This window comes from Dermacentor andersoni, chromosome 5, assembly GCF_023375885.2.
Source record: "Dermacentor andersoni chromosome 5, qqDerAnde1_hic_scaffold, whole genome shotgun sequence".
NCBI classification, from domain to species: domain Eukaryota; kingdom Metazoa; phylum Arthropoda; class Arachnida; order Ixodida; family Ixodidae; genus Dermacentor; species Dermacentor andersoni.
Genome location: NC_092818.1, coordinates 81,451,082 through 81,475,457, shown reverse-complemented (window position 1 = coordinate 81,475,457; position 24,376 = coordinate 81,451,082). Strand labels below are relative to the sequence as shown.

General features: G+C 46.3%; 1 long non-coding RNA gene across 1 annotated transcript in view; it reads right to left on the bottom strand.

Annotated features, from left to right (window-relative positions):
• LOC140218486 (uncharacterized) overlaps positions 1–24,376 on the bottom strand; it is an 876,148-nt gene that overhangs the window by 153,118 nt on the left and 698,654 nt on the right. The window contains exon 3 of the long non-coding RNA XR_011894759.1: positions 8,923–8,963. This is a non-coding gene — a long non-coding RNA (uncharacterized lncRNA). The remainder of the gene's footprint in view (positions 1–8,922; positions 8,964–24,376) is intronic.

The following is a 24,376-nucleotide window of genomic DNA, read 5'->3' as shown; positions in this document are numbered from 1 at the left end:
TCTGGCAACTGGTTTTCTTGTTCTAGAACCGCTATGGGTACGCAACGCTTAGTTAAAGCTCCCGAGGAGCAGCGCGATACGAGCAGCGCCAAAGGCAAAAACTGCAATACGACCAGCGGCCGCGTGCTGCCAAAATTACCATTAGTACCATTACTCGGAATTACCATTACTATCATTGCTCTAAAGCAACAAGACATTGCATAGCCCTCCTCAGTAGTTGTAGTGGTCTTTCAACAGCTCCGCTAGACATTCACTTTCGCAGGGCCGCGACGGCGAGTCAATTTTGTTTCGTCCCTTTCTCAACCTTAGCAGGGAACCCTATACTCATAAGTACTACGTTTACAGGAAACCGGTAAAACCATGTCGAAACGACGTGTGCGGGTTCATGTAAACGCTAGCGCTTTCGGCCAAGCACTCGTCAAGGCGAAATTGGTAAACCCGCCTACAAGGGTGTACGGGGGGGGGGGGGGGGGCATTGGGGGGAAGGGGGTGGAGAGGGGCGTGGTGGTGTCTCGCGTAAACCATTTTGCTTGTGCATGTACTTAAACGAGGTCTGGTCAGTCTGAGCCAGCTCGAGTCCAGATCCGATCCGGTGGGGTTTGAGTTCTCGTAGACAAAGCTAGGGATGCTGTCGTGTACGTCGGTGAGACGGGACACTCGGCGAACCATACGCGAACCAGTTTCTCTGTCTCTCTCTCTTCTGCGGCCTGGTATTACGGCTGCCTCGTGGAATCCTCAAATGAGCCACTCCCTCATTTTCACGCCGCCCACTCGGACACCAGGCAGCGTTGTCGGCCGACCTAGCTAGAGTTCATGCGAATGCGCTGCGGGGCGAGTCAGGACAGCTTCTCGGTGCCGTCCGTGCACGACTCGAGCCGCTCTCGTCTGTCGCGGTCATGAATACGCAACTTGCAACATATGCCGTCATTTCGCAGCCCCCCCCCCCCTTTTTTTTTTCGGCCGCTCGACGTTTCCGGCATGCCTGCACACGTACGCAGCTTGAGTGTAGTATACGTGCAGTAAGCGCAGGCGCATGCGCACGATCACAGATAAAGTCTAAATGGCGGCAAGATGCTCGTCACGAAGCGGTGCGCGTGAGGGCTAACGAATGGCACGAACAATGTGCCACCGGGTCACGAAAACGCAAAGCGCGGGCACGCCGCATGGCCGCAGCTGCTCCACCGGCTATAGTACAATGTGGCCTCCACGGGCGTGAGCGCTCTGGCGTGGAGAATGTACTGTCGAATATATATATATATATATATATATATATATATATATATATATATATATATATACTAGCGGTGTTGTGCGCCACCACGTCACAGTCGAGAGCGCGCGCAGTCGGCGTCAACATGGTACCGATTATTCGCGACGCGCTGTACGGTCACGTATTTCCGGTCGACTTACGAGGACGTGAAAGAAAGTGGACAAGCTGAAATCAAAGCAAGCGAAAGAGTAGCGTAGAAAAAAAAAAACGACACGCAAGTCGAGAATCGCCTAACAACGTCACAACCGAGGGTTAACCTTTTGCTCAGTGCACATAGCTTTCTCTCGCATACTTTTTGTACGCTTTTAAGCGCGTGTTACCTTCGCAGTACAGCCGCTGTGGAAGTGTCGACGCAAACTGCTGTGTGTAAAGGGAAGAAAACAAGAAAATGTAGCGATAATGATCTGCCAGTGAAGACGAAAGCGCATCAAACCGAGATATCTTGTTCCGAGGCGCAGTCGCCGAGGCATGAACAGAATAAGCTTCTAGGGCAGAGATGTTCAAAGGCAAAAAAAAGTGTAATGACACTATAGTAAGGAATGAGCGCGCAGATACTGGCTCACCCACCACGAGAGAAAAACGAAAACAAAGAACCCGGTGCGCAGCCCTCAAATATGTATAAACGCATTGTGCGCGAAAGTCTGCGAAGCCCACGGCTACAGCGAGGACTAGCGTCGAGGTCCAGGCAGTCTGGCGAAGCGAGTTCACGTTGGACACGGTTGCCGGGCCACGGTGCGCATCGGCGGCGGCGGCCGCAGTTTCGGTACGCCGCGACGGACCGCGCAACGCGTCACGTGGCAATTGATGACCCGCGCATGTAGGTCGGCTGTGTGCGCTCGACCGAACCGGCGATCGGATTCGGGACACGCTCGCACCACTTTCGGCCGGAAGCGTCTGCGCAGCTTCGCTGGCGGGCCGCCAGCAGGGGGGTGCATGGGGGAGGGGGGTGCGCATCGCGCCCTCGATGCTTTTCTCTTTTTAACGTCGATGCATCGGTGGCCCAGCGTGCACCCTTTATACACGAAATGCCTGGGCGCGATTAGAGTTTAGTCTGCATTCAGGTGATCGTTCGGTCGGGCCTGATCGGTCGCGGACGCTATCGACTCACGACCACCGCTGCTCCCAAAACAATGACGATCATTTAGGGCTGGTAAGTATATCTAACCCAGCGGCACTATCGGAACAAACTGAATCGCGAACGAGCCATTGCTTCGTAATAGAGCTTGTTTTTGGGTGTCCCCGTACCCTCGTGCTCCTGACCATCATGCTATAGTTTTCGATAAGGCGTTTGCATCATAAGAGTCCACGGCTGAAGACTAACGACACATGGTGTTCCAAAGAAACCACGACCAAGATGCCTTCTGATCAGGTTCTACTTCTGTAAGCGCTTTTGTGGATACTTTTCTGAATATACATATGAAAACTTGCCCCATAAATACTGCAACCGAGCGCCTTCTTGTCGCTGATGATAACACTAACTTCGTTTGGCTCTTCAACTTTTTCTCTCTTTCTTTATTGCGTTCTGCCCGTGACGCCATCTGGTCCAGGCACTGCTGCCGTTTCCATTCATGACGCAATTTCTTCCTACATCTACGATCCCACCACCACGACCACCACCACCACCATCATCATCACCATAATCATCACAGCCGTCGTAGTATAATTTATGTCCATTGCAGGAGGAAAGCCTTTCCGAATTACCCGTCTTGCGTGAGCTGACTTCATGGTACGCCTGCAACTTTCTTGATTTTATCACACCGCTTAAAACGTCTGCTGCGCTAACTTAGTTTCACTTCCTACTTGGCACCCTATCTCTAACTCTAGTAAACTACCGGTTATCTGTTTTACGCATTACGTGATCTGCGTCAAGTACATTTCCTTATTATAATATATATCACATTCAAGTTTTCCTTGAAATTGTATTCTGACATCCGGGATATGCCGAGGACCATTGCGAAAAAACCGCCACACGGTATGTGCCATGAAAACAATCTAGCATAAACGGAAGGAGCAGGCAAGTACCGCTGCCCCAAGAAAATTCTTAAAGCGAACAAGAAAAAAAATAAAGTTGCGTACAAGTGAATAAAATAAGGATCTCGAAGATGCAGCATACCTGCAAGTACCAATAAGTATATATATATATATATATATATATATATATATATATATATATATATACGATACATGATGCTGCTAACGTTAAAGCCAGCTCAATCTCCAATCCAAGTAAAATATTGGCCACCCCATTTCGAGGATTGCCTTCTAACCCACAGCGCGGTTTTTCTCTCTCTTATTATCATCATTGTCATCATCAACCTATTCATCATTTAGCCATTTGACTTTTTTACAGCTGATTTCTGGAGAGTGCGGGAACTTTTGCCGCACCCTGTATTTCCGCGTGATTGCAGTACATTGTTTTTGTTTTTAGACGGTGACCATATTTCACCGGATCGTCACACTGAGATAATTTATCGCCTGGCTCAACGCGCGGCTAGTGTATTCGAAAATTCTTTAACGTTGTCACGGATTCCGCAGCTTAAAGAGTTTTGTCTAATCAGAAAACGTGTGACGCGAAAGCTATTAATCTCTCACGAGAACATCGAGCGATTCCACGGTCAGCGCCGTGTCGCGAAGCGCAGCTATGAAAATTGCGACGGCAGGCGCATGCGCACAAGGAATTCTATGTATACGCCATCCCGTTAAGCTTTTGAATGCGAACAGAAATGCGCACGCGTGCTCCTGCGCTCTCAGTGGTTACATTAAGCGGTCGCAAATGACAGATGAGCTGATAGACAGCAGGGAGGTGTGCCGGGCTCATTGGAACAGCCTAGCAGACGATGCTCGGACACTAGGACCGCTTGAGCGCATGCGCCTATACTCTCACGGGTGCGCATCCGTGATACGGCGCTAGCTCACCGACGTGCCGATTGACATACCCATGAGATTAGCAAATTCTAGAAGGTAAGCGAGCGATTAAAAATGCGAAGAACGGTCTGAATCACCTAGCTCAGGCACTTGGCAGTAAATAGGTGTCGCCTCGTTTCGCGCTCCTTCGATAAACGAAAGAAAGAAAGATATAAAGTGTCAGATCGTGGCATCGAACCACTAACCCTCAACACAGCAGCCCGATGCTATAAAAGTGAGGCCACAATATCGCACGCATCTTTCTCGCGTGCCAACGCCAATTGGCTCTCCGAGACGAATGGCGCGTGCGGCATGTCACATGGCACGAGCAAGAGCACGTGGGCGCGCATCAGTTTCGACTGGGCCACAGAATTACCACTGTTCTTCCCGCGCGGCACAAGTCGGACCGTACCAGTTTCTGCCATTCAGGCCTTGTGGAACGCAATTCCTTGAGACGCTTCGTTAGACCGTACAGCCTTCGGGATCGGCCCACATTTCGCAGTCCTTTCCTCGTATCAGATAACGCTACGAAGACGCTGTCAAGCATTGTCTCGCCTTCGGGATCGGCCCAGGTCATGACAGAAGAGGTAGCCTTTCGCCCCGAAGCAAAAAAAAAAAAGAAGAAAGAAGCAGCCGCTGGCAAACTATCACCGTCATAGTCGCTGTGCCTCTGTCTTCCAGAACAGATTTGCGTCACTCACACAAAATTGCTGTCCATCTGGCAACTCAAGAACTCCAAACGATGCCTCGTGTTTCGCTTGTTTCACTGGGCACAAGTTCACTCTATTGTTAGCCTACGCGTTTGTCATTGTAATTCTTAAACGTCACTATCTACGTAATATCTGGTATTATTATTATTATTATTATTACTATTATTATTATTATTATTATTATTATTATTATTATTATTATTATTTGTTTTGAACACATATACACAGGTATCAGGAAAGGGAAAGCGAGGAGCAGGCTGGCAACTGCCACCAGAAGGGGCACAACGCCTGCCTACTCTTCTGAAGGGAGGTGACAGCAACACAGAAATGGAAGATAGGAAGGAGGGGAGGAAAAAGGAAAGAGGAAAGCTTGCATCGTACGTACTATTTTTACTAATCTCCTTTCTGGTAGAGGCGAGGAATGCGCAAAGAAGCACCCACACCAGATGTACACCACCAGCAAATACTGCGGTGACGACACTGATTGTGTTCTGTTTGTGCGGGAAATCAATTTCTAAAACAATTACGAACCTTATTTGCCCTTGGGTTTGTGGAGGGGACGGCTAGTGACGAAGTCCGAGACACAATTTATTTTTTTCATGTTTTATTCCGACATTTTCTAGAGGACTGGTGCGGGCACCTTTTCACTGAACCTCATTAGCAAAGCTTCAGTGAAAGAGCGATGGTTGCCTGTGAAGGTAAGAAAATAAAAATGTGTGCACTGTTTTGTTTCAACCACTACTGTAAATTTGGCTGAATTCCCCACGGAAGCAATTCCTAAGAACTTCACGAGGCGATGTCACAGGTTAAAAAGAATCTCCTTATACCAGGGTCTTGTCCTCTGCTCAGGCACGGCGGCACTCTAGAACTGAACTTGTCCTTAATTAAACTTGCAAGAACATAAATCGCCGCTCGCCGTACGTGCTCCTTTCCTGTTCTTTTTTTTTCTTCCTTTTTCTTGCCACCTCATAGGCGTCGCCTACAACCTAAAGTCGCGAATGTGCGGGAAGGAGCAGGAGGTAGGGGAGCGGTAGGACGTAGTACGGCTACCTTTGGGCGGCATATATTACGAGCGGCCGCTTTCACAACGAAGGCAGTACAAGCTGGGGGTACAAATCGCGTTTCACCGGGGTGGCTACCTCAGGCTTAGCACGTCCGCACGACAACGATTGCGTGGCCGAGAACATGCCCCGTCTCTTCGTCAACCACATGAGAATAAACGAGGAAGCCGTGGGTCCGCTTTAGCGAAATGTTGCGCGTTCTGAGTGTCCGAGCTGATGAGTGTGAGCTGGTCAAATATTATAAGACATCAAATAACGAGCGGTTGAATTCACAATGCCTTTGGTTCGTAGGAGCTGCTTCTCGTTAGCCTTCCATGATGACGCATCTAACATTTTGTTTGGCTGGTACGTGCCCTTGGGAAAGCTTTTATGAGAACTTCTATTTTTGTTATTACAGGCTGAGGCTTCCCAGGGATCCTTCAGCGAAAAACGAAAAGCGCGCTATAATGTGTTTGCGCGAAATCGTTCTCACAAGGTTATTTTCTAACCAACCGTTTAAAATTCAGGTGAAAACCAGCCGTAAACTATATTCAGAAATATTTTCCAGAGGCTAGCGTAATATTTCTTTCCCGAGTGGAAATTTCTGTTGGCTCGTGTAGCAAACAAACATATTCATAGCCACGTGGAGTCGTTAATATTACCATCAAAACACAAATAAACGAAGACAGAGGGAAAGAAAATACAATAAAATAAAAACAGCAATGGTAACAACCGAATTTGTGGTAAATTTTTTTTTTACGTTTTCGTTAACGTTGCCACTGTTCCTGAACGAGCAAATTTGTTCTAATTTAGACATATGGACATATGTTATTAGCGAAGGTGACTGCAGCCCATTGGCACGCAGAAGCTTTATGAATTCGGCCTCAGATTTCAGGTTTCTTTTTTCTTTTTTTGCTCACGCATTACTAACACATTTGGAAACACGAAATGCAAACCCACGAAATGTCACTGCGCTTCTCGCACGCGTAATCGTGTACTCAAGGAAGCGAGAAACCAACACACGTGCGCCCTCGAAACCGATCGATATTAGACGTGGTAAGCCTAAATTCAGCGACACGAATATAGCGTTTTGGCCGGACATACTACAGGGTAATTGAACGTATATACGCTATGGTACAGTATTACACTAAAAACGCGGAGGCAGTGAAACGCCTATGCTATTCCGAAACTTAAAGCAATAGTGACGGCAGCGCGTGCATTTCAAAGCGGGTTATCTAGCGTCTAAGGACGAACACGCCTTCAAATTATGGAGCATGTGCAGTCAACCACAAAATTGTACGGAACACGAAAAAAAAAAAATGAAAACGGATATCTGCGCAGCCTCACAACGGAGCCTAACATTCACATTTACAGCCTCTACCAGTAGCCGCGAACGACATTGCGATGTTCGGTTTTACTGACTACTGTTACAGGCTGCTCAGAAATTGAACGCTTTCTTTGAACTTTTGTGGCTGACGGTACGTTAACGCGAGTGACGTCGTGAATAACTGCACCATTGTGTAATATATACGCGGCCTGGTTAGGGTATACAGCTGAATCGTGACAAAAAGTGGGAGCTTTTTAAACACGACTACAGTATTTCTAGGAGAGAGATACCGATAGTTGCTCTACCCACCGCGGTTGCTTAGGGGCTATCGTGTTGAGCTGCTAAGCACGAGATCGCGGGATCGAATCCCGGCAACGACGACCGCATTTCGATGGGGCCTCGCTCTCTCTCTCTCTCTCTTTCTCTCTGGCTTTCCCTAGACCGACTGGTAGTGCGAGTGAACCACAAGATTCCGCATGCAAGATGAGAATATGCATCAAATTACGCAAAGTCAAGTAAGCTTCTGCAATGTTAATTGTTGCTGCAACATTACTGCGAATCTATGCTGTTTTTTATTGTATTTTTATAGCCAACTACAAAGTATCTTGGTCACACTATGAAAGGACATTTAAAAAAGAACTTTAAATGCCCTGCAAATCTTTCAGGGTACTGTATTGCAGCTGGTGTTGTACGCGAGATTTTACGGTATTTCGAGAGTATAGCACGGACTGCCACTCCACGTGCGCCCTCACATCCCCGCAACGCGACGGGCCGATATCCCCCTCTCTTCGCCACCGAGCAGGCCCACTTTAGGCCCCTTCTTTTAGCTCCGCTTTCCCCTCGAAACTCCTTCGGGCGGAGAGCGTTCTTTGGAGTCGTCGTGATTTAAAGGGACGCTCTCCTCTATACCACGGCCAAGCGAGCAAACCAGGCGAGAGACTTTGTAACGCGCTTCGTTGCGGCGTCGTCGTTGGCGTCGTCACTGTGCCGAGAGAAAATGCACGACACCCGCCCTCCTCCACCCACCCCCTCTCCTCCTGCCTCCATAAGAGCGTCTCGGCCGCGCACACGATGGCGCTTTCACGCTTGCTTTCCGTTGAACGAGCGCTCGCACTATCCTGCGCTCTGGCGGAGGCATCGAGAGGGGGGAACACAAAACGCGAAACGTTCCATCCACGCAACTTCGTATAAATATACCAGGATGGCACGCATGCCACGGTTGGCGACCGTCTCGAGTGCGGTGGGTGCGCGTAGGTCGGCGCCAAGTTTGAAAGTTGGGTTACGTCGGTTAGGTTACGAGCGGCTTCTTTACCGTACGACAATGGAGGACACGTCTAAAAGAGGGGCATGAGCCGAACGATGTCGTACCGAAAGTTAAACTACGAGGATCCCCAAAGAAGAGGAAATCGCAGGCCGCCGTGCGGAAACGAAGATATAAATGAGACAGGTAGGTTAACCAGAGGGGAAATGGGTGCAAAAGTAGAGAGAGAAGAAACAAGAAAAGAAACAAAAGATAGGAAGTAACAATCTGTCACTATGTGTGCGGGCGTTGTCACAAAGAGATAAGAAGCATGAGAAGCTGTCAGTGAAGCGCAGTTAAATCAAGCTCACAATAGTATCGCGGTGTTAGACACGAAAACTCAAAATACAAGGGTTGACTACGAAGCTTACCACTTAGGAGAAGATTTGGCATTGCTCCAGTTGTCGAGAACCTGCAAAACGGGGAATATTTCGAATGGTTTTGAGACAACAGCACGTCAAGACTGGGGCGAGGCGAAATGCATGTCTCTGTTAAGCAAATGTTTAGTCTCTCTAACCAACCAGGTCCGTGGGATTTGTTCGCGCAGTGTGTACTTTCAAAAACATTTCCTGCACATAGAAACTTGACTGGAGGAAGTGATTTTCCTTCAAATTTGGATGATTATTCATTATAGATGATTGTTCGTATGACCGGGGCTATCGCAGATAGCAGATCTTGCATGCGAACACGTTGCGGGGCCCTCCAGCACGACCCTACTTATAGGGGAGCCCCCAACCCAAAGATCGGTCCGGATTACACATTTGATGTTCCCATCACCCCTTTTGGGACCAGGAAGCCCGTGAGAGGCATGCTAAATAGTGACACGTACGCTCACACTTGGTATTTGCTCAAATTGTCACTTCCCATCACAATACATTTTGCATGCTTCGACTCATTTTATTACTGTATTGCACATAAGTCGTCATGGAACGAATATAACATTCTTGCAGAAATCAACTCGTGAAGTTCAGTTTAGTTCAGTTTTTTGTCTATATAAAGGCATACCGAGGGGGCATTACATAAGGGGTGGCTTTTACATAAGTTGTACGTTATGTATGCATCATTATCTATATGCGAATTGATCAAACACCCGCTGTTTAAACAAAGACGGGCAAGCGGTGTCCACAATGCCAGCAGGAAGGCCGTTCCACTTTTTAGCTGTTCGAGGAATGAACGAAGAGGAAAAATGAACGGTTCGGGTACGCTGGCGTGCGACTTGCTACGAATGACTGGTGCGGTGAGAGATGCGTGCTGGGGGAATGATGTATGGCGCATGATGAAGGGGACTGAAAAGTAACTTGTGATAGAGTTCAAGACTAGCAATGCGTCGGCGATTACATAGTAGTGCTAATCGGTATTCTGCTTTAAGAGCAGAAATAGTTGCATCATGTGAATACTGTGAGTGAATGAACCTAGTTGCGCGGTTCTGAACAGATTCAAGTGAGCTGATACGACATGCTTGATGTGGGCTCCAGATGGCAGATGCATATTCCAGTTTTGCTCGAACAAGGAATTTGTATGGAAGCAGTTTTATCTTTTGTGGAACCTGACGGAGATTAGGCTTTAAAAAGCCTAGTGTCTTATTAGCAGATGGTATAATGTCCGAAATGATTTTATGCCAGGACAGATAATTGCACCTGGGTAGTTAGTTATACGACTAGACTAGTTCGAGACGCATGCTTCCGATTTGGTGAAAAAATACTGGTAAATTACTGCTACGAGTGAGTGACATAACTTTACGTTTTTTCTTTGCATTAAGTGTCATTAACCAATCGTCACACCATGTTAGTATGTTGGCTAAGTCTTTCTGCAGGGCTCTTTGCTTGGAGGGGCTACGTATAGTGCGATGGATGACACAATCATCGGCGAACATTCGGATGTTAGAGGACAGATGCGAAGGGAAGACATTAATATATATTAAATATAATTGGGGATCAAGCACCGATCCGCGAGGGATGCCTGATGTTACTGGCACAGGGATAGATAGGTAACTATTTATAATCACAGATTGGGAACGGTTCCTAAGAAATTCTATAATCCAGTTAAAAATATCAGGATGTAAGTTAAGTCTTGTATGTTTCATTATTAGACGCAGATGAAGAACTTTATCGAAGGCGTTAGAGATATCCAGAAAAATTATGTCACTTTGTATGTTAGTGCCAAGGTCAGTGCGAACATTGTGCAGGAAAAAAAATTACGGGGTTTTACGTGCCAGAACAACTTTCTGTTTATGAGTCACGCCGTAGTGGAGGACTCCGGAAATTGCGACCACCTGGGATTCATTAACATGCACATTACTCTAAGTACGCGGGTGTTTTCGCATTTCGCCCCATTAAAATGTGGCCGCCGTGGCCGGGATTCGATCCCGCGACCTCGTGCTCAGCAGCCCAACACCATAGCCACCGAGCAACCACGGCGGGTCACTGCGCAGGAAGATGGCCAGCTGTGTCTCACACGATAAACTTTTGCGGTATACGTGCTGAGTGGGATGAAAAAAGTGATTCGAGCGAAGAAAATCCATGATAAGAGGGTAGATGACATGTTTCGTGATTCTACAAGGGACGCTTGTTAGGGAGATGAAGCGGTAATTTAGCGGTAAGTTTCTGTTACCCGCTTTGTGGACTGGAACGACCTTAACAATTTCCCAGTCGTCTGGAACGAAACCTGGAGAAAAAGACTGGGCAAATTTCATATACAGATATGCTGCGGTGATATGCTTTGTGTTTTTCAAAACATTTGAATTAATTTCGTTCATGCCGTAAGATGACGAACACTTGATTTCGTCGATGACCGCACAATTACCGACTACATTGAAAACGACGGCTGGCATTGAAGAGTTTATACTAAGCGAAATCGGAGGTGCATCAGATTCGTTAGTGAACACAGTAGCAAAGGCGGAATTAAACACGTCAGCAGAATCGGAATCATGAATAATTTCGTTCGATTCGTTAGTTATCTCAATAGAGCGTGTTTTGTTATTGTTTATGACTCTCCAAAATTGCCTCGGATTATTAATTAATAGGCTTGGTAGATCATTGTGGTAAAAGGAGTGTTTAACCTGACGCAGTGCGTGAACGTTGGTCTGTTCAGCTTCGTAATATTTATCCCAGGCGCATCGGCGTCCTCGTTGCTTGGCAGTGCGATAAAGGCGCTTTCTTTATTTTCTAGGCATGAAAGGTAACTTTAGAAATAAATTTGTTTGTGAGGTCACTTAGTTTACTTTCAAAGCGCGTCCAGTTGCTGTTAACGGAATGGTCTTGGAAAGTTGACTGCAATACAGGAAAGAATGTATTCATAGATTCATTTATTGCTTCGTAATTTCTTTTGGCGTATAGACATATTGTTTTCTTAAAGGTATCCCATGCCAACAAAAAGTGGGCGAAAAAGTAGCATGGATGACTTTATGGTCACTGATCTCGGGTAAAAAGCAAATGGATGAAAAGCTGATAGGCTGGTCGGTTAGTACGATATCGAGGACGTTAGCAGTTTGCTTCGAAATCCTGGCTGATTCAGTCATTAGCAGGGATAGAAAGTTAGGGCAGAAATTGAGAAAATTATTATTCCCTGTGTGTCCGGATAGCGATAAAAATTCTATGTTACACCAGTCTATTTGCGGGAAGGTAATATCACCGAAGAGCAGGATTTGTGCGTTTGGGCAGGATGTTACCAGGCCGCTTATGACGTTATTCAGTTTAAGGTAGAAATCAGTGTTGGCACTGGGAGGTCCGTAACAGACACCAAGTAGTACGTTTTTTGGAGAGGCATGGATTATCAACCATAACATCTCAAAATCGGACGTAACGTTAATTAGCGAGCACGGAAAGTGCTCGCGAACTGCGACTAGTACACCATCTCCACGGGCTCCTGCGCGGTCTTTCCGATGAAGGCAGAAACCGGGCAGGTCTATTAAAACTTGGCTGTCAGTAACGTTGCTGCTCAGCCACGTTTTAGTTGGTAATATTATGCCACCACCGGTTGCTAATACTGTGTTCGACACCAATTCGCGCTTTGGCAACAAACTGCGCACGTTAGTGTATATCATAGAAAGCGAAGCGCTATTTGTGGAGAAACTCGGTCTTTTGTTCTTTTCCTGTTGGTGGTGATGTAACCGCTATGCTACCTCTTTGACACTATTCCAGGCAGCATCGAAAATGTACCTTTTTGAACTAATGAATAACGTCTTAAAGCGGAAGGAGAACGGAACGCCTTTACCATTTGCGAACGCAACGAGATGTTTCCGAAAATTTCAAACTGGCCGCGAAAAGCCTTCAGTAATGCTGCAATCAGTGCCCTTAAGCTTTCGACCATTCGAAAAGATGTTTGGTTTTATGGAATGTAAATTTTGCAATGAGGGAGCGAGGGTGGTCGGGGAAGGGAAAACCGATACGATTTGCACGTTATATTTCTTTTTGATCAATGATCAGTTGCAACCTATCGCGTCAAAGTTCCACGACCAATCTTTCTGAGTCGGCAGTGGTTTCGGAGCTGGAAGGAACAGGAATGCCGTAAAAAAATTAAGCTATACCACCTTGAACGATTTTCGACATCGTCGATAAGCGCTTCGAGCTCGTAAATACGATAAATGGGGAGAATTACATCGACTGCGTTTCTAATGGGCGAAAGCGTCTGACCTTCAAGGTCGTGCGTTCGTCGTTTACTTAGGTCAGTGATTGCTTTGCCCGTAGAAGTGAGTTGAGGCTGAAGACCCTGAATTTCAGTGATTGGCTGGGTCTGGCTGGCGGTTAGTTTTCGCAATTCGGTTAGTAGGCTTTCATGAGTGTCAGGACCCGGGTTCGTTTTCACATCAACGGCCAAAATCAGCGAGGCGTGGATTACATGAGCCCATTCTTCACAATCGCTCACAAGTAGTCATGTTTGGGCCTATCTGCAGTGACGCGGTAAGTCTGGTGTGCGGTGTCCCGCAAGGGTCTATCTTATCTCCTTTGTTGTTCAACTTATATGTGAATGATATATGTGACCACGTGAAAGCATCCACCGTATTCCTTTATGCCGATGACACTTTACTAGTGTCAAGCAACCCTGAGTTTTCATGTGCCCTGGCTAACCTTCAAGAGGACGGTATTAAAGTTAGTGATTGGTTTGCCTCAAACTTAATACAAATAAATAGCACCAAATCCAGACTTGTCTGTTTTCGTAACCCGCACAAAGATGTACCAAGCGTCGCTTCCATATATTTACACCCTTCATATTGCTCTTTGTGCTCTTGTCAACTTATAGCTAGCGTCCAGTCGGTTAAGTATCTTGGTGTACACATAGTGATCTGACGTGGAATACTCATTCGACCCACATTTGTAAGAAACTTAGAAGTGTCGCATGTTTGTTGTTTAATTTAAAAACCATGATGCCTTTTTCTATCAGAAAACTAATCACCCAGGCTCTGGGGTATAGTGTTTTAAGATACGGTATGTGTTGTTTTTTTAACTGCTCTTTCACATGGAAATGTCGAGTTAATAGGATTTTGAAAAACATCGCTACAAGCGTCCTCTACATGCCACAGGAGAATTTGCCCAGCAGTGTCTTTAGAACAGCCGGTTTGCCTTCTTTTGAGAATCTTTTTAAACAAATCGTAGTACTTAAATATTTTTGGAGCAGTGCATACAGGCACATAAATACGAAACTGGTACCGTTGAGACATGTTCCTCGTTATCTTAAACCGAGAGTGCGCACTCACTACGGTAAAGCAACAAGACGCTATTATGTTCCTGCTATCTTCAATGAACTACCTGACGATGTATTTTCTTTGTCCACCCGCAAAACACTGAGAGTTGCTGTCCAAGCGTTAGAGAACCTTTAATATGTACTGATGTTATCAGTGCATCTTTGATAATGTGTGTTGGTTGTGCCAAATGCACAACCAGCTTCGGATGGAGTTCTGGTGTGGCGCGTAGATTGCCGCGGCTGCCGGTTGTCGCCGCACAAGCCCTCTTGTGGCTTCGGCGCTTCCGTTTTGTATACTGTTTTAACTATACTGAATAAAGATTATTATTATTATTATTCGACAGCAATGGAAACAGAGCAGTGCGGGCTCGGCAACAGCACCAGGAAATAACTGCTTGCTTTTTTTAGCGAAGAGAGCTTATAGTTGACTAACTTGCACTGCAAGAGCGAAAGGTTTAGCGATGCGTGCAGATGCGCATTCACCGAGCCCAAACCAAAACTGTTCCGGTTCACTTTGTGCGGCCATGAATGGAAAGCATGCCAAACGCGTGAGACATGATGTGCCTAATCGTCACGCTCGTCGACATGAAAAGGCTACTTGCGACACCTGCGGCTGCGAGGAGACGATTGTGCACCTCCTTTGTGACTGTCCCCGTTACAAAGTACCAAGAACAGTGCTCGTGACCGCGCTTGAAAAACTGCACAATCGCCCCTTTACAGAGGAAAAAGCTCTAGGACACTGGTCCAGACGGACTTCGGCACTCAGGGCCTTAAGGGCTTTGCTGATGTCTTTAAGGACATGCGAATTGTGCGACCGTCTTTGAGTGTTGTAGCGCCAAGTATCGCATTCCTGTGTGAATTTCCCGGTTTCGTTTATTTTTGGCCGTCTTCTTCTTTCTCCTTTTATTCCCTTTACCCCTTTCCTCAGCACAGGGTAGCCAGCCGGTACTTACACTGGCTAACCTCCCTGTCTTTCCTCCCCTTTGTTTCCTCCTCCTTGTCCGTCGGCTGTGTGTGACGGGATTATGAACAAGTGCAAATCCTGCTCTCCTCTGTTCTCCGTTGACTACCTCTACGCCAGGGAGTGGTTTCTCTCCGAATTCGTCTGCGTGAGCTGACCCGGCGTGTCCTGACAGGGCCGGCTACCAGGGAGCAAGAGAGAATGAGGTTGCCCGGATGGTGGAGGGTATAAGAAAACCAGCGAGACGCCACGTGAGGATTCATCTTCTCTGCTCTTGAGTCCAAGAGCACGCCCACCGATAGTTCTTGTACATTTTTCCTTTGGAGCGCCCCGCTCACTCGTAACGATGTATTTAACTACCGTTATTTGTTTTTGCATCATCTCGTCTTCCCTGCCGAACCCTTTCTGATGGTCAACCCAGTTCAAGCACCAAGCAGTCGCTGTTGAAGGTCGCCGAAACCCCATCCCCGTAATAACAGGTGGCAGCCGTGACAAAACATTCGCCCTAGAGTGAGAACTGGTTTATTCGGCAACTGTTGATCAACACAATTCAATAATAATACTGATATTCCCACCTATTTCAGTTCTAAAATCCTGTAGAGCGATCAAGTGTTCTCCACTTACAAGCAGATGAAGGTCTACTAACGGTAAAAATTTAAAGAACAATGCAATGTAACCTATCTGAAAACCAAAGTCCCGAGTTAGGTGCAAAACAATTAAGCAACAGTGAGTGGTCTTTTACCAGAACACGAACTGTACTGACGGAGAGCCGATGCTCGAACGCTTCGAAACAATAAACCCATAGGACAGATCCAAAGCCCGGTGGTTTGGTGCTTCTATGTTCCCTTATTATTTTTGTCGAAGCTCATCATTTCGTGAGATATATTCCGATGCATGTTTAACGGTGAGTTTCGCAAGACGGCAAAGCGCCTTTGTGCGGTACGCCTGAAAGGAATGCTTGCGCGCAGGATAAGCAAACACAGCTTCACGAACGCAAATATTTGCATCATGAAGTATTCTGTCCCCAACTCTAGCTCGCGCAACACTCACGAAGTTTCTGCACAAACGTGCGTTCTGTACGGACATCTGCTCGTGAATAATCGTTTCTTTAAGTACGCTTTATAATTCATTTCTGGCAGGTCCTGCAGCATTCACTGCAGGCAGTGTTCATGCGAGACAGTTCATGTGAAATGCCCAGTGGAATCAAACTTCACTGCGGCATCAGGGTTTCTCATTTTTGATGTGCATATTCAACGACAAGAGCGAGTTCGTTGTCAAAGGCGCTTAAGTATAAACAGAATCTCGATCTCTTTGAGGTGGCCGGAATGCTTGTTCATAAACCTTGGACGCAAATAACTCACCTCAAGTGTAAGTAAAGCGCGCAGGTAAACAGAACGTCCTAAATGCCTTCATCTTATTCTTATTTTTGCTGGTAATATTGTGTTCGACATTTGCACCGGGACACTGGAGTTTTAACCCCTTTTGCTGCCAGTGATTCTTCAGAATTGAGAAGCAGGGCAAAAGAAGCGGGTGCTTAGAATTATCAGAAAAAAAAAATGGAATAGTTCGGTGGCATAAACAAGATAGATAGATAGATAGATAGATAGATAGATAGATAGATAGATAGATAGATAGATAGATAGATAGATAGATAGATAGATAGATAGATAGATAGATAGATAGATAGATAGATAGATAGATAGATAGATAGATAGATAGATAGATAGATAGATAGATAGATAGATAGATAGATAGATAGATAGATAGATAGATAGATAGATAGATAGATAGATAGATAGATAGATAGATAGATAGATAGATAGATAGATAGATAGATAGATAGATAGATAGATAGATAGATAGATAGATAGATAGATAGATAGATAGATAGATAGATAGATAGATAGATAGATAGATAGATAGATAGATAGATAGATAGATAGATAGATAGATAGATAGATAGATAGATAGATAGATAGATAGATAGATAGATAGATAGATAGATAGATAGATAGATAGATAGATAGATAGATAGATAGATAGATAGATAGATAGATAGATAGATAGATAGATAGATAGATAGATAGATAGATAGATAGATAGATAAAGCTAACTTGTTATTGGTGCATTGTCACTGCCCTCTTAAAAAATTGAAATATGGTATTTTACGCGCCAAAATCAGTTTCTGATTATGAGGTACGCCGTAGTGGGTGACTCCGGATCTCGCGACCTCGTGCTTAGCAGCCAAACACCATAGCCCCTACGCAACCACGGCGGTTGTCACTGCCGTCTTACCTACTGACGAGAACGTGCTCAAAATTCTAGTTGTTATCGCAAGAGTCTGCTGAGTGCAGGTCTGTCGGTCGTGTTTCGCTACTTCGAAGATTGTAGAACTTATTTTAAGGCGTCAGTTGCTAAAGAAATTCATTGCGAAAAACTTACTTGCTTCATCAGCTTCTGTTTTAGTAAAGCACCGAGTGCAATGTGCTACTTACACGTGGCCTACAAATGTTTACAAGTTGATATTTTATTGTTTGGTCCACTATAGTGATTCGACAATCAGCAGTCCCCAGGTATTGGCCAATTAGCACGCCGGACGTCTCGCAACGATAGTATGGTGGAAGAAGTCTGACAAAAAAAGAACGTATCGAATGGTTTTCTAGTAACTTTTTAGCAGGTGACTGGTACTAACTGGTGCGTTTAAGATTTTAAGAATCTAGAATTATCTTTCTGCGGTGATTACAGCAAGTAGCTAAAAAATAACAAAATTGCAATTTTTTTTACTGGTGCTTGCAAATAATTTGATATTTAAACAGACCTTTCGTAATGCACACACAAACGTAATCTTTCTGTCTCGTCTTTCTATATCTCTGAAGAAACGGCACAAATTTCAACAAGCACTGGGAAACCTGCGCTGCAATATATTTGCGCGTTTTGGTTGCAGCCAATGCTCTTCTTGGTTTAGTAGCTTTCAAAAATTTTTCATTTTTTTTTTTTCTTTTGCACCTGTGGCAAGAAAATTACGCTCAAGCATTCTACAAAAACAAAATGGGGGCGCCTGTCACCATTTGTTTACAGCCGTTGCTAGTAAAGCGCTGAAAACGAGTAGACATTGCACCAGTACTAATGTAATCTGAAGTAATTTCTCACTTACAGTTGTGCTTGCACTCGCATGAACTCGCTCGCCGGTAATAAATGTCTTTCCAAAGAACGCTTAGTGGCCAGTGCCCGGCTGTACAACTTAATTCGGCCTCTTCGCAGGAATGCATAGTCATGCGCTCTATTATTAAAGTGGGAAGAGCAGGAAGAACACGGACGTGCAACTGTCTTTCACTGAAGATTCACATTGCTTTTTTTTTTTCCTATTCTTCTACGCGCAACACCGGAAAATTTTCATTCCATGGTAGTACAAAAGACGTCATGCCGGCATTCTCGGCATTCGCGCACTAAAACAAGTACGCGAGTGTGAATTTCTCTGCCCAACATTCTAGCTACGAGTGTATGCGGCACAAATTACCGGCAACAAGCAGGTGACACCAGTGGGCTCGAATGTTCCTGCTTCCCATGTCCCAACGTATACTCAGCCACGTCAGCCCATGTTTCGTGGGACCTAAAGGAATGAATCAGACCTAAAATGACAGCCTCCTTTTTGGAGAAGTACAGAAGGTTAAACGAGCCTCTCTCATTTGTATATATATATATATAAACCACGTGGCATAGACATGGAGATGGCTGACTCACCCGATCCTGATGCGGCATTCAAGAAACTTGGACGACGGCCGCTTTAATGTTCAAAGTGAGAAAAGAGAGTGCTCGAAGAGAACGCCAGGAAAAAAAAAAAGAAAATGAGAAAAATAAAAACGCAAGTAGCTTTCTTCAAAACCAGCAATCAGAGACCAGGACAGAGGGTACAATGCGTTCGTGGATCTTTAGCAGCGACTGGAAGCCACTGGCTCGCTCCAGATCAAGCAGTGAAGTCTCCCATGCTGCCTACCCCGGTCGGCGTACGTCATCTTCTTCCAGCCCGCGGCTCTCTTATGCGTTGTCGGTGTAATTTTACACCTGTCCACAAACCTGCACCAGTGCCACCCTGCTTCTATTACACCCATCGCGTAACTGCACCCCCTTACTTTTTTCTTGCTTTTCTGACAAAGGTTAAGCGGTGCGAAAAGCGACCAAACCGCCCATTCCTATGCCTGTTGTTATAACAGACACGTGCCTTGGCTCTCCATGGCAATTCGTTCTTTCATTTATTCTTTACCTCCCCCCTTCCTTTTTTGTTTTTTGTTTCGACACGTCTACCTTGGATTTCACAGCCGTCGGCGGCGGTGCGTGCTCGTCGGAGGAGGAGCCCGAGAAAGGTGTGCGGTGCCATTTATCACTGACATTCGGTACGCGACTCCGAGAGACAAAACAGCAGCGCGGTTGCCCGTCTGCGCGTTAAAGGCGAGCGGAGGGACGAAAAAGGAAAACGGGCATGAAGATCGCTGCAAGCGTAAAACGAAGGGAGATCACGCAGCCAGGCGTCGAACGGAAAAGAAAGGGAAAAAAAGGAAAAGCGGGAAGGCACCGCCAGTGGGGAAAACTGGGAGGGGGGGCAAGAAGAAACGCCTCTCAGGGAAGCTGCCTACACGAAGGAAAGAGAAAGAAAGGAATAGCAAAGACACAAGAAGAGGACGCAGGAAACAAAATGTACAAGGAACTAAAGAAAGGCGCTCGAGCGAGCAGAGATTGTGGGAGGGGGGGGGGGGGGGGGGTAGGTGAAGGAAGAGACGAGGGCGGCGTAAGGACGCCGCACCAGGCTCGGTCTCTTTGTGTTGAGGAGCAAGAGCGCGATTTTAGTTCCGGATTGAGAACGAAAGCTGCACGCAACGCGCGCGGTCCACCACCGCGGCACTGTCTGTGGGGCGGGCGCGGACGCTTTTTCCCGGGGCGCCGGGTTCTCTACTTTGAATGAAGAATGGCCACCGGACCGCCCCGTGGGCCGCCATCAGCACGCTTCGCGTTTGTGACGCCGGCTAAAGGGAAAGAGAGCGAGGGCGAGATAAAGACCGCGGAGGATAGCGCAGTCGAAGGGGCAAGAAAAAGAATAGGAGGCGCTCGGGAAAGGTCTCTTCCAATTCCTGCCGGTGACACGTCATGAGAGAACGGAACTTTTTAAGAGTCATGACTGGCGGCTGCCGCCGTCGCTGCTGCTGCTGGAAGCCAAGTTTTGTTTCGCTTCTACGACTTGTGCTCTGGAGGTGTATGTATGCCTCAGCACGTGTGTGTCTGTTCATTGTTCCGCGGGTAAAAAAAAAATAAGGAAGACGCAGACAATTTGAGCCAGTAAGAATGGAAACTGCGAACGACTAGAGGAAGGCCCGGCTTTCTCGGCCGGCTGGTCGCTTCTGTCTGCGCCTGTGTAGGCGTCCGCTGCTTGCTTTCTTGAAATGCATGCAATAGAGGGTCGGCGATGACTTCTCAGAGCACTTTGCCTTACATAATCTTTTTTTTGTCGGGCTAGTCTTTTTGTTTTACTTTTGTTCTCCGTGCTTCGCGATAAGTTGAAAAGTGTGGTCATGCAGCTGACAGGCATTTACGGGCGCTGAACGTTACCGTATAAGCTCAGTTTCGAAACCAACCGCAATGTGTCGACACGGCCCCGAGTCTATCTGTAAGTGTAAAAGCCTTTTGCTTTCCTGCAGTCACGCCTCCGATGAAGCTGCTTTGTATCTTCACCTCCCCAATACATTTGTATAGGACGATCAAAGACGCTGCTCATTTGAGTGCAACCTATTCACGCCAGATGCAATTGCGACATTTGTAACTTTATACGAGCTTTCAGCAGCACTGATGACTTGCTCGCTCGGCGGTTATAACATGCTGCGGCGTATGCGTCGTTCAAGACAAGACTCTAAAATGGCGATGGCTGGCCTCTTCTTTCGACTACAGTGTCGATACCTGCACTTTCGATGGCGCCTATTGTAAAAGTGCCGGCACAGCAATAAACTGATCGGTTCACGACGGGAACGACGCCCCTGTAGCTTCACGCACGTTGCATGCAGGGCACAGTCGTGACGTTACCCGGTTGATTTTAAATAGGATATGCTTTGTGTTGGCCACGTTTAGACGAAGACATGGCCAGCCGCGCCTGTTCAGGCTACGTGGCATGTGACAGTCGCACGTTGGATCACACCTATTCCCATTTATGTTGCGTTCGAACTCTGAAGAGGAGGAGGGTGGTTTTATGTTTGAAGAGAAAGCAGGAGAGAATGAATGGAAGAGCGCGTCCCTGGCCTGATATCTTCTGAACTTGTGTCCAGGTAAACCTGCATTGATAATCTCAACATTTGTCGATGGTTATTATTGGAATCGAAGCTACGTCTTGACCATAAAACTTCTACGTGGCAGGATGCGTTATTTCTGTGATAACCTGTATGTGCTATGGAATTTCCTGTGCTAGTGTGCCGTTCATTGCGTGCTAGACAGTAAGAAGGTGATGTTGCTATTCAATTCTGTTGGTAAACCTCAGCGGGCCTATAGTATTGGTTGGTATTAGTAAAATGTAGGGATAAAATAAGCGCTCAAATAGCTGTTTACCAATATATTGCCCAAAATTATATATATATATATATATATATATATATATATATATATATATATATATATATATATATATATATATATATATATATATATATATATATATATATATTGTGACGCTCTTACGTGCATAGTGGGTTCACGCCTCAACAAAAAGTATGCGGGGGCACCGAAGAGTGGTGAACGAAGAAGACGACGGGTGGCTGGCTAGCTGAATCTCGACAGGCGCTCAGCTGATCAAGGCCATCGCATCTAACGCTACCCGGCTTCAAAGTAACGCCTTTTGTGGGCGTAAGGGCGTAAAAGAGTGGTGGAGGTGCGGGGTACGACAGAACGTACCACGGAGTCGCAACATCTAGAACTTCGCCGGAGCCGTCGTCTTGCCGGTCTCTTGCCAACGAATTTCCCTATGGCTCAGGACGGAGGTGGACAAATGTCTGCTCTAGTTTCGCCTGCTCAAAGGTCAGCGCCAGTTGGACCTTTGCAGCACTACATGGAATTACGCTCGTGCGCGGGAAAAGTGGGCGAAGACGTCGACGAGTGGCTGACGACTACGCAAGGGTGAGCCGCTACAACCGTTGGGATTCTGTCACTCAGCTTGAATATGTCGTACTCTTTCTGAGTGAGACAGCGCTGATGTGGTATGAAAACCACGAAGACTCCCTAAGAACGTGGGAGCACTTCGTTGAGGAAATTAAGAAGTGTTTTGGCGACTCCCACGCCAAACAGAAACGCGCCGAGAGAACACTAGCTCAAAGAGCTCAAGCTCCTGGAGAAACATGCACTATATACATAGAGGTAATCCTCAAGCTGTGCAAGATCGTAAATTCGCAGATGTCTGAGGAAGACCGAGTCGGACATCTCCTCAAAGGAATTGCTGAAGATGTATACAATTTCCTCATAAGCCGGGAACACGTTGATTCCGTCTCAGATGTCGTGCGTCATTGCCGTACGTTTGTGCCAAAATTTGTATGCCTGGCGAATGTGACAACCGTTGCCAGCGTCGATGAGAGCCCGTCCGCCGATCTTTCGTCTACTATACGGCAGATCGTGCGTGAAGAACTGCTGCGGCACCAGGAACTTGCGCGCGACGTCATACGACATCATCATCATCATCATCATCAGCCTGATTACGCCCACTGCAGGGCAAAGGCCTCTCCCATACTTCTCCAACTACCCCGGTCATGTACTAATTGTGGCCATGTCGACCCTCCAAACTTCCTAATCTCATCTGCCCACCTAACTTTCTGTCGCCCCCTGCTACGTTTTCCTTCCCTCGGAATCCAGTCCGTAACCCTTAATGACCATCGGTTATCTTCCCTCCTCATTACATGTCCTGCCCATGCCCATTTCTTTTTCTTGATTTCAACTAAGATGTCATTAACGCGCGTTTGTTCCCTCACCCAATCTGCTCTTTTCTTATCCCTTAACGTTACACCTATCATTTTTCTTTCCATAGCTCGTTGCGTCGTCCTCAATTTAAGTAGAACCCTTTTCGTAAGCCTCCAGGTTTCTGCCCCGTACGTGAGCACTGGTAAGACACAGCTGTTATACACTTTTCTCTTGAGGTATAATGGCAACCTGCTGTTCATGATCTGCGAATGCCTGCCAAACGCACCCCAGCCCATTCTTATTCTTCTGATTATTTCACTCTCATGATCTGGATCAGCAGTCACTACCTGTCCTAAGTAGATGTATTCTCTTACCACTTCCAGTGCCTCGCTACCTATCGTAAACTGCTGTTCCCTTCCGTGACTGTTAAACATTACTTTAGTTTTCTGCAGATTCATTTTTAGTCCCACCCTTCTGCTCTGCCTCTCCAGATCAGTGAGCATGCATTGCAGTTGGTCCCCTGAGTTACTAAGCAAGGCAATATCATCAGCGAAGCGCAAGTTACTAAGGTATTCTCCATTTACTCTTATCCCCAATTCTTCCCAATCCAGGTCTCTGAATACCTCCTGTAAACACGCTGTGAATAGCATTGGAGAGATCGTATCTCCCTGCCTGACGCCTTTCTTTATTGGGATTTTGTTGCTTTCTTTATGGAGGAGTACAGTGGCTGTGGAGCCGCTATAGATATCTTTCAGTATTTTTACATACGGCTCGTCTACACCCTGATTCCGCAATGCCTCCATGACTGCTGAGGTTTCGACTGAATCAAATGCTTTCTCATAATCAATGAAAGCTACATATAATGGTTGGTTATATTCCGCACATTTCTCTATCACCTGATTGATAGTGTGAATATGATCTATTGTTGAGTAGCCTTTACGGAATCCTGCCTGGTCCTTTGGTTGACGGAAGTCTAAGGTGTTCCGGATTCTATTTGCAATTACCTTAGTAAATACTTTGTAGGCAACGGACAGTAAGCTGATCGGTCTATAATTTTTCAAGTCTTTGGCGTCGCCTTTCTTATGGATTAGGATTATGTTAGCGTTCTTCCAAGATTCCGGTACTCTCGAGGTCTTAAGGCATTGCGTATAGAGGCTGGCCAGTTTTTCTAGAACAATCTGCCCACCATCCTTCAGCAAATCTGCTGTTACCTGATCCTCCCCAGCTGCCTTCCCCCTTTGTATAGCTCCCAAGGCGTTCTTTACTTC